General features: G+C 38.2%; 1 protein-coding gene across 1 annotated transcript in view; it reads left to right on the plus strand.

The window, feature by feature from the left end:
• The first annotated feature begins 640 nt into the window (after positions 1 to 640).
• LOC100872197 (dexamethasone-induced Ras-related protein 1) overlaps positions 641 to 14,401 on the plus strand; it is a 49,065-nt gene continuing 35,304 nt past the window's right edge. The window contains exon 1 of the mRNA XM_012491885.3: positions 641 to 1,142. The gene's annotated coding sequence lies outside the window, so the exon portion shown is untranslated. The remainder of the gene's footprint in view (positions 1,143 to 14,401) is intronic.

Here is a 14,401-nt window from a genome sequence, read left to right on the forward strand (position 1 = left end):
AACAAAAAGATAATATTTACCCGCATCAAGTATGCAACAGTCTAACCTGAACCTGCCCTGATGTAGCAGGAGAATTGGTGTTGCATCTGATGGTAGCGCGCAAGATCGTGGGATCATTACGGCCTGTGTCTCTTTCTGTAACGTGCATATATCCCGTTACACAGACGGCGTAACAAATGGATGAAAGTTACCATTTGGTAGAATAGAAAAGAGATAAGAATAAGAGGAAGATGGGGCAGCAACGAAGAAGTTGACGATAGAAAGGATAGAGACAGGAGTAAGAGCAACAGGAAAGAGGATGGATGGAAAGCGTGAGAGAGAGAGAGAGAGAGAGAGAGAGAGAGAGAGAGAGAGAGAGAGGAAGAAATATCTGGCGAGGGATTTACTTTCGAAAGGGCTAATTTAAAGCAAGATAGCGAGGAGGAACAAGGGATAACAACGTATCACGATTAAAGTGGAAGGAAGAATAGAGAACATGGAAAGGGGTTGGAAAAGAAATGAACAGAGCAGAACAGAAATACTAAGGGAAACAGAGTGGAAGGGGCGAGATGGGTGGGAGGGAGGTTGGGCGGCTGGGAGAGGGGAGAGGGAGGAAGGAGAGCGTAGAGGGACCTCCGCACGATACGGACCACCCCTCGGTGGTTTGCCAGTGGTTCAGTCAGCGCTTCGCACCGGCGTCGCTTCTCTGCTGCTCGGTGATTTGTCTCGGTCGCAGCCTCGTGCTGTGGATAATCGCGTGGTTCATGTCACAAGATCAATGAGAGAGAGAGAGAGAGAGAGACGTGTGCTTCGCGGGAACGGTAACAAAGAGATCGTCACAGGTGGCTGAGAATCGTGTCTGAGAAATCGACAGCGTCGTTCGGTACAGGAGTGATTTCGCCTCTTCCGGTTAAACTGGAGGGCGAAGACAAAGGATCGCCGCTCGCAAAGTCGATGCCGCTTCGTCTCGTGGGTGTTTAAGAGAGTGAAGTTCCACACTCGAAGTGAGGGAAGAAAAGGACCAAGGATACGGGACTCGTGGGAAAAGAAAGAAGAGGTAACGCAACGAGGACCTGAACGGGTCCTTAACAGCAACTGCTGTGCATGTCTCAAACCTCGTTCCGAAATTTTTCACCTCACGAAGCTCTGCCTACGTCCCTGAGGTAAGTGTATGCACTGTTTCTATACATTTCTATTTGCCATCCATTCGATTTTGTCACGATCATATCTTCACAAATATTTATTTTGCCACTTTTCTACTCTAGAACATGAAGGATGTTAGAGTTAAGAGAGATTTTCGTGCATTTAGAATATTCATAAATTACACAAAGGGGATGATTTTGAATAAATATATATTTAAATATATATTTAGATTCTGCCGGTTTAGATATTAATCGAATACGTTAATGCAATTTAACAGATAAATTACAATTGTAAAGTAAATTGAATTAGTAGATTGCTTATCTTATTTAATAAGCAGTTTATTAAATACGTTATTTTCCCTTCTATTTCTTTCCATTTTTTTTTTTTTTTTTTTTTTTTTACTCTTTCGTCTATTAGAATGAAACAGAAAATTTCGATCACATTTACGATCGGGAAAACATTTACGATTGCAACCCGATTTTACAACAGCCTTTCATTGGAATCGTAATGTTCCATTGCAATCTGATCGTCAACCAATTATTACGCGTATAATCAATGTTTAACTCGCATGCATTTTTCATTTTCACGATCCATGTTTCGTAACACGAACACGTTAACATTAACATAATAACTTCCTGATCCAACAACAGAAGTTCTAACAACTTCTTCCTTTCTTTTTGAAACAATTTTTAAAACCTAAACGTCGCAAAATAAATCTCTTACGGACACCGATGTCCCTCGAAACGTGTTGACAATACTTCGCTTCCTCCTTCCACCTCGCCGCGTAACATAGCCTCGAATTGTCTAACTAAATTTCAGAAACCGACGCGTGTTCCTAGAACGCATGTTTAAAGATCTAAACAGATCGAGTTATTCTCGCGTGGCGTTTCTTATCTGGCGGCATCCAACACGGGCGCGATGGCCAAGTTCGGTAAAACGGCTCGTAAAACGAAATTGGACCGCGGCCAAATCGAGCCACCATGAACAGTACGTGGAACGGTACACGCCACCAGGAACAGCTGTTAATCCGACTTGTTGCACCGAGCAAACGGAGCAACCCACGCTCCCTCGATGCGGTGCACCGACTCTTTTGTTACGCTCGGCAAGAAGAATCTTAGCCATGTGCATCTCTCGTACCGCCCATGTTTTTACTCATCTATTTCTTCCTCTCCTCTTCTTTTTTATCTCTTTCTCTCGCCGAGTTTGCAGAAAGTTCACCCCGCTGTAATTAGGCTTGTATGAGGAAGAGAGGGGGTCGATAAACGCTTATATATCTACGTGTTATCTCGCGCAACTATTCCAGATGTCGGTGGCAAGGTTTAAACTGTAAATCACATTAAAGCTTGGCAAATTCAACGATAATATGCAAATTTCGTGAACGCGGAAATTTCTTGCAATATAATAATATAATGATAATAATAGTAATAATAGTACACGTGTGTGGCTACTTTATTTACGGTTGGGGGTCCACCGGATCGTGATTATCCTCCTCCGTATACCGGAATTGCTATTATAAAAACGTTTTCTTTTTTTCTTTTTTTTTTTTAGAAGCGAAATAAGGTTTCTAGGCACGAACGATCGCGTGATGTTATAAATGAAAATTAACAGTAATGAAATTAATGAAATAGAAGTACACGTGTGTTATACGTGTGTATGACTGATTATGATTATTTTGTAAAAGTAGTTTGTAACATGTTTGAATATGGATCTATTCTAAACTATGGATCACTATGGATCCATAAAGAAGTTGCAGAACTTTTTTTACAATACCATTACATCATCGTGTTCCACAAAAATATTATGATTCTCTCGCATCGATTATTCTATCGTGTGTTAATTCTTTACAATTTCACATTATGAATTGAACACGTAATAAGGAAAGATATAAATATAAACGAATTGCTATATATATATTTTATATATTTTAACACAATGATCAAACTTGTATTTCTTTCAACTTTCCAAATGGATTCCGAATAATTAAACTAAGAAGATTACGTCGTATTTACGTCTCGACTAAGATTTTCCACTGTTTCTCGAATGATAAAAACTCTGTTGGAAACAGAGTTCTCCTCCTCCTTATATCTTAGTAATCATCCGATCGACATTTTCCTCCCCTCCTATTCCGCTTCATTCGTTCCTCGCTCTAACTAATTTTTTTAATCCTTCGACGACGGGGGAATTAAATCGAAATGAACTCCTCTGTAACGCTAATTGAAAAATACGCTGTCATGTTGTTATATACGCCATGTAAGATCCCCCGTGTTTCCGGAACGTGTGCTAGCGTTTGCGTACAGTTGTGTACCAGAAACGTGAGGGATTTGCGATTGTTCATCAAGATGGATACGGAAGTAACGTGTCCTCGCTTTGAATATCGATATCGAATATCGATATATGATATATACGTATTATTGGATTGATATTGGATCGATACGAAACTCGAATTTGTGTTATAAAAATGATTCTTCTTTGCCGAGTATCGCTTTGCAAGAGATTTTATTACACGAGATATAGATTTTTATTTCCATTCGTAATGGAATAATTAGAATTAGAATTTCTTGCAATTGAAACGTTTGAAAAACGGAGATACATCGAAATTGCAATTTTTTTGAATGGATTACAATTTCGAGAGGAAAAAATTTCACTCCTTTAAAATAAAGCAAATAAAAATTATGGATGGACAGAGGTTCGTTCTTTCGTTGTTTCATTTTTCTGAAATAGTTGGAGAGGAGGAAATGTTGTAAGAATGATAGAAATTATGAAACGTTCGAGGAACATTAATGGAATAAAGACTGTTACACGAGCCTATCGAGTTTCCAGTTCCTTTCTTTATTGATTAACTGACAGATGAAAAAAAAAAAAACGATTGATCGTTCTCGAATATGACTATAATAAATACACATTGGACCGACATTGGACTCTTGTTTACGAGATATTAATATCGATATTCCTTTTTACATGACACGAACGAAATCAACGAATACTGATACATTAATTCGCGAATAAAAGACAGATTTGCGATTTCTACATTTCTACATTCCGTGTATTCCGTCATAACGATGAAAAATATCGTTTGTCGAAAGTTGAAAGAGCAATTTTATTCGAGCACTCTTTTTTCGTCCATCCCATTCTAAATTTTGCTTGGAAAAATTTCTTTCAACATACATCAATCGATTCGAAAAGAGTGGATATGAAATTTATTTCACAAAGCAATTTAATAATATGATAAATTCTTTTTTAAGAAGAGATGTATGTAGAGATGACTATATCTTGTGAAATGTTGCAACTAGTATATTGTAATGAATTCTAAATTCTAAAAAAGAAATAATTATATTTTCCACGTACGATTAGTCATGAAGGTAGTCTATTTCTTCTAAGTATTTTATATTTAGATTTAATGTATGAATTTTTCATTATAGATTCTTCTTGAATAGTTAAATTATTGTAAGATTCTATTCTAGATTATCCTCGATGAGAAACAAAGATATTTTCCAATTATAATCATTGCAATTGCTCTATTCGTTTAATTTCAACAACTGTTACAAACAATCGGTCGTTTTTTTATATTTTGTTAAATACTTTTTCCCACAAATTGATAGATAAATAAAAGGGATGTTTTATTCGGGTAACCTTCCAGGAATAGAATAGAAAACGGTGTGAATTTCGTTCTGTATTCGCTACAAGCGCTCCAAATTCCACGACCGAGGTGAGTGGATCCCGAGGTGAGAAAGGAGAAAAACCTTTGAAAAGATCGAATTTTACCAAGGATCGAAACTTGTGTCCGATGTTCCGACGGTCTGTTTTATCGAATTATCGCCCGTTGACGTTACAAAACAGGAGACAAGTAGTCCTTGAAAAATCGAAGGTAGATAGTCGCTGTTTAATCATTCGTACTTGTCGATGGATCCAATGCTTTTTTTTCCTTTGATCTTGATAATTCAAAACTCGATTGTTCGATTATGATTCACTCAAAAACTCGACAGAGAAAGGAGGGGAACGAGAGAAATAGACGAATCAAATTTATTTAACGATTATTGAATTTATAAAAAAAAAAATACCGGATAACATTTTGTTGGAATTTATCGAGAGAGTTTCGTAATTTTTTTTTTTTTTTTTGAAAAAGGAAATACAATTTATTTATTGAAATAACTATTCCTACTTTTCAGAGGAAAAATTATATATGTATAGATTTTTATAAAAATCATGACCTTGCGAAAAACTCTTTTTTGCAACTTATTTTAATTCCGAGGTGATTGTCCAGATTTAAAAAGAATGACATGTATTTTTCTCCCGTGAAAAAAATTCATTCCTTCGTAATCTAATGAAATACGAATAGAGAGAAGAATTTTTATCTCGTACGAAATGAAGGAGACTTTTTTTCATTTCTTTCCTTTTTTTCTAATCTAAGATAATTGCTCCAGCGATTAAAACACGTAAAACGTGTAATCCAAGAATAAATCAACAGATGTTATATTATATTATATTTATCGAGGGGAAAGAATTTAAACGATGCATCCCGGTTTCCAGATTCTTCAACATTCAACAGCCCATAAATTATTGGGTGAACCGATTTCAGAGGGGAAAACCACCAGCCATACATACATACCCAACGGTATATATTTTCCAAGAGTGGTAGTTTTCAGTTCCACTTTCACAAAGGCGTATACATCAATATCTCCTAAATCGAGTCAATCTTTATCCATTCTCCCGATTCTTCGCGACCCAGGAAATCGGTTGAAACGACTAAATCGGGAAAACATCGTAAACACGTCCCACCTATTCCATATTTCAAATCCATATACGTGGATTTACCATGTGTACCATTGTTACAAAACAACCTATTCCTTCATTCGAAATGAAACTAAACTACATTCGATTATGATATATTTCATGAGATATTTCGATTACGAGAAGCATATTATATATTAATAATGTAATCGTGTATTTATTTTGTTTATTCTGTTCGTCTCTGATCGCCACGTTTTGTAACAGTCAACATTCATTGCTTAATTCGTCACATGTATAAATTTCCAGAGAGTTTCTTGGGGGAATACGATGAAATCTTGGGGATGATTCGATTGAAGAATTCGGCAACATATCGTCTGAAAATAATTTTGAAAATTTATATATTGTTAAATGATTACCAGTTTTATTTCTTCTTTTCTTTTAAATTATTCCCACTTGTTATTCCATGTTCAAGCGTTTGGACGAAATTTCTTCTAATAACACGACGAGCAAAATTTTTCTTCTTAACAAATGATCGCGAATATTTTTATATATGAATCGCAGGATTCCCCGATTTTGCATCATGCGTTTCTGTTTCACGTAGCAGCAATAAATCAGCGCGAGCGACAGTTCCCCGCCCGAATCATTCAATCGTGACGCTTATTCCTTGGAGAAGTCACCGATTTCCTGCCCCTTTTGAACTTCTGTCACTCGTTATTCGAGTTTTCCACGTTCGATGAACGAGAAGTTATCGGCCCGCTTCCTTCCGCCCCTTCTTTTCCCCCACGGAAAACTTTTAATGACCTCGCGCCTTTGAAAAATGTTTTCCTCGCAATACAATCCTTTCACAATTCTTCCCCCCCCCCTTTCCTCTCTCATATTTTTTTCAACGACAAGTTTTAAGAGCAATTAAAACAGATTCGTTTGAGAAATTTACTTTACTACTTTCTCCCCCTCTCTCGAACTTTCGTATCGTATCACAACGTACCAATTAATCCAATTCCACGAGTATGTAACGAGAAGATCCTCCAGTGATTAACTCTCTCGTTCAAACGCAGCCCGTTGTATTTCCACGTTTGTCGTCAAACTTTATGCGCATTAAAGATTGGCCAGTTCTCATCGTCATCAGCCTCCCTCCATCCACCCTCCCCCGAGATTTTCAATCGTTAATTCAATCGAATCCCGCCCATCTCTCCAATTTTATCGTATTTTTTCCGAGTACGAGACTCGAAAAAAAGCAGTGGTATCGATCGGTTCCACGCTCGCTCGAACGACGAGAGACGTTTTGACACGTGACGAGCAGAGACGTTTCGCGATATTTTGAGAAGAGAATTCTTTTTCTCGCGATACAGTTTCGAACGACTCGTTCCATCGGATCCGCTGTTTACGCGCGCGGTTGTTTAATTCCGATTGCCAATCAATCGGAACAATTACGCCCGCTTAATTACCGAAATTCGTTACCTCATCGGCCGGCCGATGATCACGATGGATCGATCAGCTCCGTTGTTTTTAAATCGCCGCGCATATATTTGTCCTAAAGTTTCGCTCGGGCAAAAGGAATAGTTAAACGCGCGAAAGTGAGAGAGTTTTAAGTTTCAATTCCAGTATTTCGCGAGTAACAGATGTTAATAAATTAGAGCTTCTGATTTGTGATTGATAAAATTTATTTGTAACGACGTATTTCCAAAATTATGTTACGTTATCCTCATCTATAAAAATTTCTATTGATTCGGATTAGGAGAAAGAGGAAGGAGTGTCTCACAAAGGATCGGTTATAAATTAAAAAAAGGCGGAAGAATGGTCGAACATTTTGTGGAGGAAATTATTTAAACGGGTACCGCGATACCGGTGAGTTACAGTCCATTTCTCGCACAAAAGCAGCCGTAACGGGAAAGGAGTAAAGAGGGAAAAGAAAAGGAACGAACTGGTGAAAGAAAGATGGCCGCGCGCGGCCATCTCGCAAGAAATTTTTAATAGAATATCTCGTCTACGAGTTGATCCAGTTTCAGCTCCCTCCAGGGTAACAGGCGGCCCCATATCTTTCTCGTTTAAACGGGGAAAAAACGGAGTTACACGCCGCCCTTCGATTTTCAGTTTCATTCATTCGCATCCCACCTACCCCAATGGGGAGTTCAATCTTGGAATGGACTCGTGTTTAAAAGCGGAGGAAGGAGGAACACAGAGTTTGAATTTGCATCAAAATCGAAACCGTAACGAGAATAAATTCCAACGTTTCGCCCGTTGTTACCAACGTTATTTTCACCAATTCGAAAGAGTTCCTCCGTTATTGTTGCGTTCCTCGTATCGTTGTGACAAATCAACGCACGTTGATGCGTACAAACAAATGTTTTCAATAAACGATTCACCGTCAAACGTTCATCAGAATCAACTCTCATAGGGAAGATTTCTGCAGAAATCACGGAGATTTTAATTACGATTCGATGGAGCAGAGACAAGGATTCGAGACACGATTTCGTCGATTGATTCCCGTACAAAAATCATCGAAAAATCATTTCTCCAAATACAACAATGTTATCGACGATATATATATATATAATATTTGTGGGGTGAAGGGAAGAAACGAGCCTTCTCTCCCCTTTCTCTCGAAATCACGTTTCCTTTCGGCCTCGTTAACGGCGCGACCAGATCAATAGAGGCGTGATTCGGACACACGGAAGCGGAAAGATTAAGCGACGAGGCCTTGTCGTGGCTCGTCGACAAAGGCACTTCTGGGGGAGGAAATCCCTTTCTCGAATCGACGAAACACACGCGTGTATAATCTATAGGAGAAAAAGGGGAGGGGGAACGAAGAGAGTAGAACAATTCGAGCGAACGTTGCATTGAAGAACGCACTTGTTCTTTGAGCAAGAGCAAACGAAAGCGGAGGCACGACGGTTGAACATTCGACCTCGAGAGGTAGCTTTTAATTAAGCTCAGTCTATTCGACGAATTAACCGCTTCGAGCATTTTTTCTCTCTCTCTCTCTCTCTCCACCAGCTTGTTCGACAAGAACATTCATATTATAATTCGTTCTATTAATTAGCCGAGAGTTGAAACGAACGAGAGTGACAAATTCTTGACGGCGCGAGTAGATATTTCTGCTCTAAACTTGGAACTCTGATCTTCACAATTTTTGAAACTTTGTTGCTTTTCGAAGCTTGTTGCCCATTTAACAGAATCGTTATTATATTAACCCTTTGCACTCGTATATCGCTATCCTACATTTTTATAAATATATATATTTACATTAGCATTATATTCATTTATTACAACGTTTTCTTTTAGTTCCTGCTGAAATGTGTGTGTATATTTACATATATTTTATTTTTCAAATTTTTTTTACTAAAAGTTAACTTGTAATGTACTCCCAGAAAAATGTTTTCATTCGTGAGTTGGTCTTCTTAAATCTAACCTTCTTAAATATAAATACGAGTGGTAAAAGCGTTTCTTAAATGACTAAACTAAAAAAACGAGTTGTCTCGATTACGAGAACTTAAAGCACATTAAGAAATCGTTCAAATATAGGCGGGATACTCTGTTCCTTAATGACGTGTTCCTTAACGTGAAAAGTATGTTTCGAAGGGTAATCATATGCCTCGACACGAGCCCGTTGTTTCAACTTTCCTTCCTGAATTCAATTCAATTTATCCTGCCAATACCCTCTCGTCTTTTCGCCGACGCGCTCTAATAAATCGGCCGGCCTCGAGGATCGTTACTTAAATCGAAAGACGATGGGAAGGGAGCAAGCGTGAAGGAGCACGCGTTCCTGACAACAAGAAAAACCGAATTCTGAGAGGAAGGGTTCTGGCGCGATTTTCAAGCGACGGATAATCGAGCAGCTTTGGAAGATTGATTTATATTAATCATAAAGGTGCAATTAAGAAATTAGAGGATCTTCGGTGATTCTAGTTATTTTGTCAAAGTTGATTCTTTTTCCTCTGTGGAGAAAGCGAAATTTCATTCTATTTCGCGTCCAATTTAATCTTTGATCTCTAAGAGGATTTTTATTTTTCAAATCCAAAACTTGAAAGATGTCTTCCTCGAATTTAATAATTCGAGTTCAACTCGATGGGGAAGATGGACGATTTACTCCTCGAAGTTCGCTTCTCCTCTTATTCCCTTTAAATTTAAAAAGCCGGCTCGAGTCGAGTAAAAATAAGATAATAAATCGTGGAGGAAGGAAATTTCTTAAAATTTTCGAAATTCTTTTTTCCTCCCGATTCTTCAACAATTCAAAATCGTTGATTTAAAAAAAAATAAGAAATAAAAAATTCGAGTTATGCCAGGTCGTAACACATTCTCCACGGCGCGCTCCCTCCACTTCGCGGGGATATGTCTCCTCGGGGATTCATCGGTCATCGGGAAGAAAACTCCCCTTCTGTTTCGCTTAAGTGCACACGTAAGAGAACTCGTAACTCACGTTTCACGTGCTCTAGATGCAGAGAATCGGTAATTCCGAATCCATCCCCCAATCATCTAAATGGATAAGTTTGAGGGACTGCATACCTAATCCGATCGAAATTTCAGAAGAAACGAATCTTATTCCAAATGTTTGCGTGAACGTCAGAGTCAGATAGAGTCGAACGAACGATCTAAGACGTATAATAAAGGCTCTATATCTGTTTCGATGTCTGGAATTTGACCTTTTGAACAGCACTGATCAAACTCTCAAATTAAAGGAGGAAAAGAAAGTGGATGGATGGAAATGAGAAAGGAACGTCGAATGTTCTGACATATACTGATGAAATAAATACAACGTGAAATACGAATTTATCACAGTTGAATGCAATATCTCATCAGTATAAACTCGAGATACAAATATTGCAACAACAACGTACTGTACTGTTACCTTTTGATTTCCTTTAACGGTTAATAATTTTGATAATATTATGCTTACCTATCTTGCTCACATTACATTATACATTTGAAAAATATTTAAAATCATGAACAAATTCTACGATTTATTTTCTCACGTAAATTTGATTCGAAACAATCTCTGTACAAATGGCAATTCTTTCTTGTCGCGTACAAAATGGATAATAAAAATTTGCCTAATAAAGGATATTTGCAGGATTGTTGCAAAGCCTGCGTTATCCAGGTTAAAGCCGAAAAGGTGCCAAATCTGGCCATCACCGCCGTTTCCTCGTGCCGTTAAACACGGTTCCGCGCGAAACGTAAAAAATCCCGGTCAATTAGCTTTAAAGTTAACGACACCTCCCGCCTCCCCCTCCCTCCCCCCCACCCTCCGGTTTTCCAGGCCATTAAACCAGCCGTTAAATATACACAGCGATCGATTACGCCGTTTTATTTATAGGAAAAGTTTTATGTCGTGCAACTGGTGTTCAAGGAACTCGCCCCTTCCTCCCCTCCCTCGTTTTATTATCCGGTCAATAATCTTGAAAAAACATGGGAAAGACTTAGGGAAAGTTGGAGAAATCCATCTAGAATTTCCTCTATGATCGTTGTATTAATGTAACTCTTTCACAATTTGAACAATTCTTAAAACACGCGATGCGATACGAAAATTTTTACGTTTATACGAAAATTCGAGATCGATAGAACAACGATCAATATCAATATCGATGCGATAAATCGATTCCACGAAGCTTATAAATATGTATAATAATAATCGTATTCGTCAGGCTTAATTTGATTCCTGTTTGGTTGAATCGCAAGCAAACATTACGCGGCGAAAAAATTTTTTTTCCTTTTTCAGATTCATTATCGATCCCTAAAGTTTCGATCGAATATGTTACTCGAACGTGTTGTTGATTCACGTTTCGTTTCACATTATGATCCCATGTTTTAAATAAAGCTTGGGTCTAAAATCTGCATCCGGGTATCCGGAAAAGAAACCCTCTGCTCGTTAACGGAGGGAGGGGAGGGGGGGAGGGGGAATTATCGCTTTCCCTTAAGGCAATGCTAATTACAAAACGAGGTGCACGGGTGTGCGCAGTCTAGCGTCTTAAATAAGGTGTCGGCTAAAGTTCAACCGGCTAACTGATAAAATGGAGTGTAACACGGGTGATAAAGAGCCCTGTGTAGTCAACCGGCTATTAAACAGTAAAAGACTTGGACATTAGCTGGCCCTGCGACCGGTGGACCGTGAAACGTGTGAAACGAGAAAGCACGAGTTGTTATCGAGCGCGAGGGTTGCAGAAATACGAGAATTTTCGATGGGCGGCATTTTGAGAAGCAAGGAAACGATGGAAACGAAAAGTAAAGGATCGTTTCACGATTTTAACGAAAGTATGGCCGAAATTTCCATTATTCTACATCTCACTGATATAGTTATAGGATTTTTTTTTTTTTTTTTTTTTTTTTTTAATAACAGAAGCATCGATACGTAAAATATACATTGGATCATTTTTGGAATTGCAAGTATTAAGGAGAATTAAAAAAGTATTTAATCTCGTTTGCTTGATCCGAGTTGACGATTGTATTGAAGAGACAATACAATATTCTTCATTTTATTTAGAATATTCGTATAATTTGTTTCGAGAGATAGAGAGAAAATGTCAGCATGTTAATGCATGCACATACTTCAACTTTACCGATTCTATAACGGATGGATGCAAGTTTCACGAGTATATATCCCCTAATAAGATTGATCGATAATTCGTGGATAAGGTCGTCCTCTTCTCTTGCATTATTCAAACTTCGTCGAGATTATTTTTTACACAAATACACGTGATGCACCTTCAACTTCTTAGCGTTATTAGTTGATTACTGCTCGCTCGAGAGAAATGATGAATTCTCGTAACCGTTCCATTCAGTGCACAAATTTTATATGGCTTTTTATCTTTCGATAAAAGATATTTCAATAACGAGACACATCCAATTTCGTAAACCTCGTTTCGTTAAAAAAATAACTTGCTCCGTTGTTTCGTCCAGTCTTGAGTTATTTCTCGAAACGTACATGGATTAAATATTTAAATAGCCCATAGTTAAATATTTCCATAAATCGTTCACAAATACATCTTACTTCGTTCGTTTAGATTCATGGCTACTCAAATTTTGCGCGTTCGCATTGAATCACCTATTTTACCTTAACCTCACGTTTTCAAGGAAATATATCATATTTATATCCAAAACATTCGAATTCGAACAGACAGACAAATCATCTGGACCGCCAAATTTCACGTACGATGTACACGAAATATCGATTACATCTCTAATCACATCCGAACCCTCTGATCCTCCATTTCATCCCAATAATTAAAACGGACGTATAATTTATATATAATTTAATTCAAAAAAAATTGAAACGAAGATAAACATGTTACATTACATGATTACATCCAAGTTTTCCACGCGAAAAATCTCGAAATTACACGTCCTTGCAAGACGCCAAAACCCAAAACTCGCAACGAATACCTCAACTGTTCGAATCGCGTGCTAAAGTACGTTGGAGTTGGTTGGGAAGAGAGACAATCCCGAGGGATAGGCCTGGACAGAATCGTCCCGTGTTGCGAACGAGTTGCTCGAGGCGAAAGGGTTCGGTCTAGGATTAAACAGGAGGGAGGGGGGGAGGAGGAGGGAGTAATCGTCGCCGGCGTAATTATATACTGTGCAGTAGTCGTGCCGCGGGGCTGGAATCTCATCTCGTCTCATAATAGAAAGCTTGGCCGAGTGGATTATGAAAAACTAATTCGACGGATTAACTTCGTTTCGTGGTGGCCGTGAAAAACCGATCGATCGAGGGGTGGTCCTCTTTCTTTTCGACTCGGCCCTCCTCCATTCGAAATTTCGGGAAACAAGGAAAAGAGACTAATTATTTGTCATCTTTCGTAAAACGTGTCTCTAATTTTGAACGAATATCGCAAGAGACGAATAAATTATTATTGCTTCGAATTCTATCTTTTTAAGTATAATTTCTAATTGAATCGTAACGAGAACGAAAGAGTAACACTTATTTGTGTTGAATTAAAAAACGAGATTATTAGATAATGCAAGATTGAAGATCTTGCAAGAACTTCTCATTCTCTTAAAAAAAAAAAAAAGAAGAAGAAGAAGAAGAAGAAGGTAGAAAACGATATTTATCCTCTCTTCAAATTTGAAAACGAGGAGATGGAAATCACGTGGGAATGGAAAAATTGGGAAAAGAAGGAGGAGAGGTTGGTGTTTATTATTATTATTATTATTATTATTATTATTACATCGAGGAGCGAATGTCCACGTTCTTGAGAATCGACGGGTAAACACGCGACACGGAAACATAGAAACAGAAACAGAGAAGCGAAGGGAAGGGAGTCGAATATCGTGTATTCAGTAAGCGGCGATCGTCGAATCCGCTTACGGGGATTGCGGTGTGTGAACATCGACGGAATAATAGCCGACCGTGGTGCAAGAATTTCCTGTAAATTGATGGCGTCCACGCGACGATCGCCAGCGCAACAAACGTTTCCCCATCGATCGATTTTTTCGAAACTCCGCGTTCGGTGCACAACTGAAAAGAACCATCGCAAAAGTTAATTCTTCCCTCGATAAAATTGCTTCCCGTCGAGCATGAAGCGACTGAAAATTGAATCTCCCTAAAGAAGTATATAAATAA

This window comes from Apis florea, unplaced genomic scaffold (genome assembly GCF_048593485.1).
Source record: "Apis florea isolate Af1SG1 unplaced genomic scaffold, ASM4859348v1 contig_3496_pilon, whole genome shotgun sequence".
Taxonomy (NCBI): domain Eukaryota; kingdom Metazoa; phylum Arthropoda; class Insecta; order Hymenoptera; family Apidae; genus Apis; species Apis florea.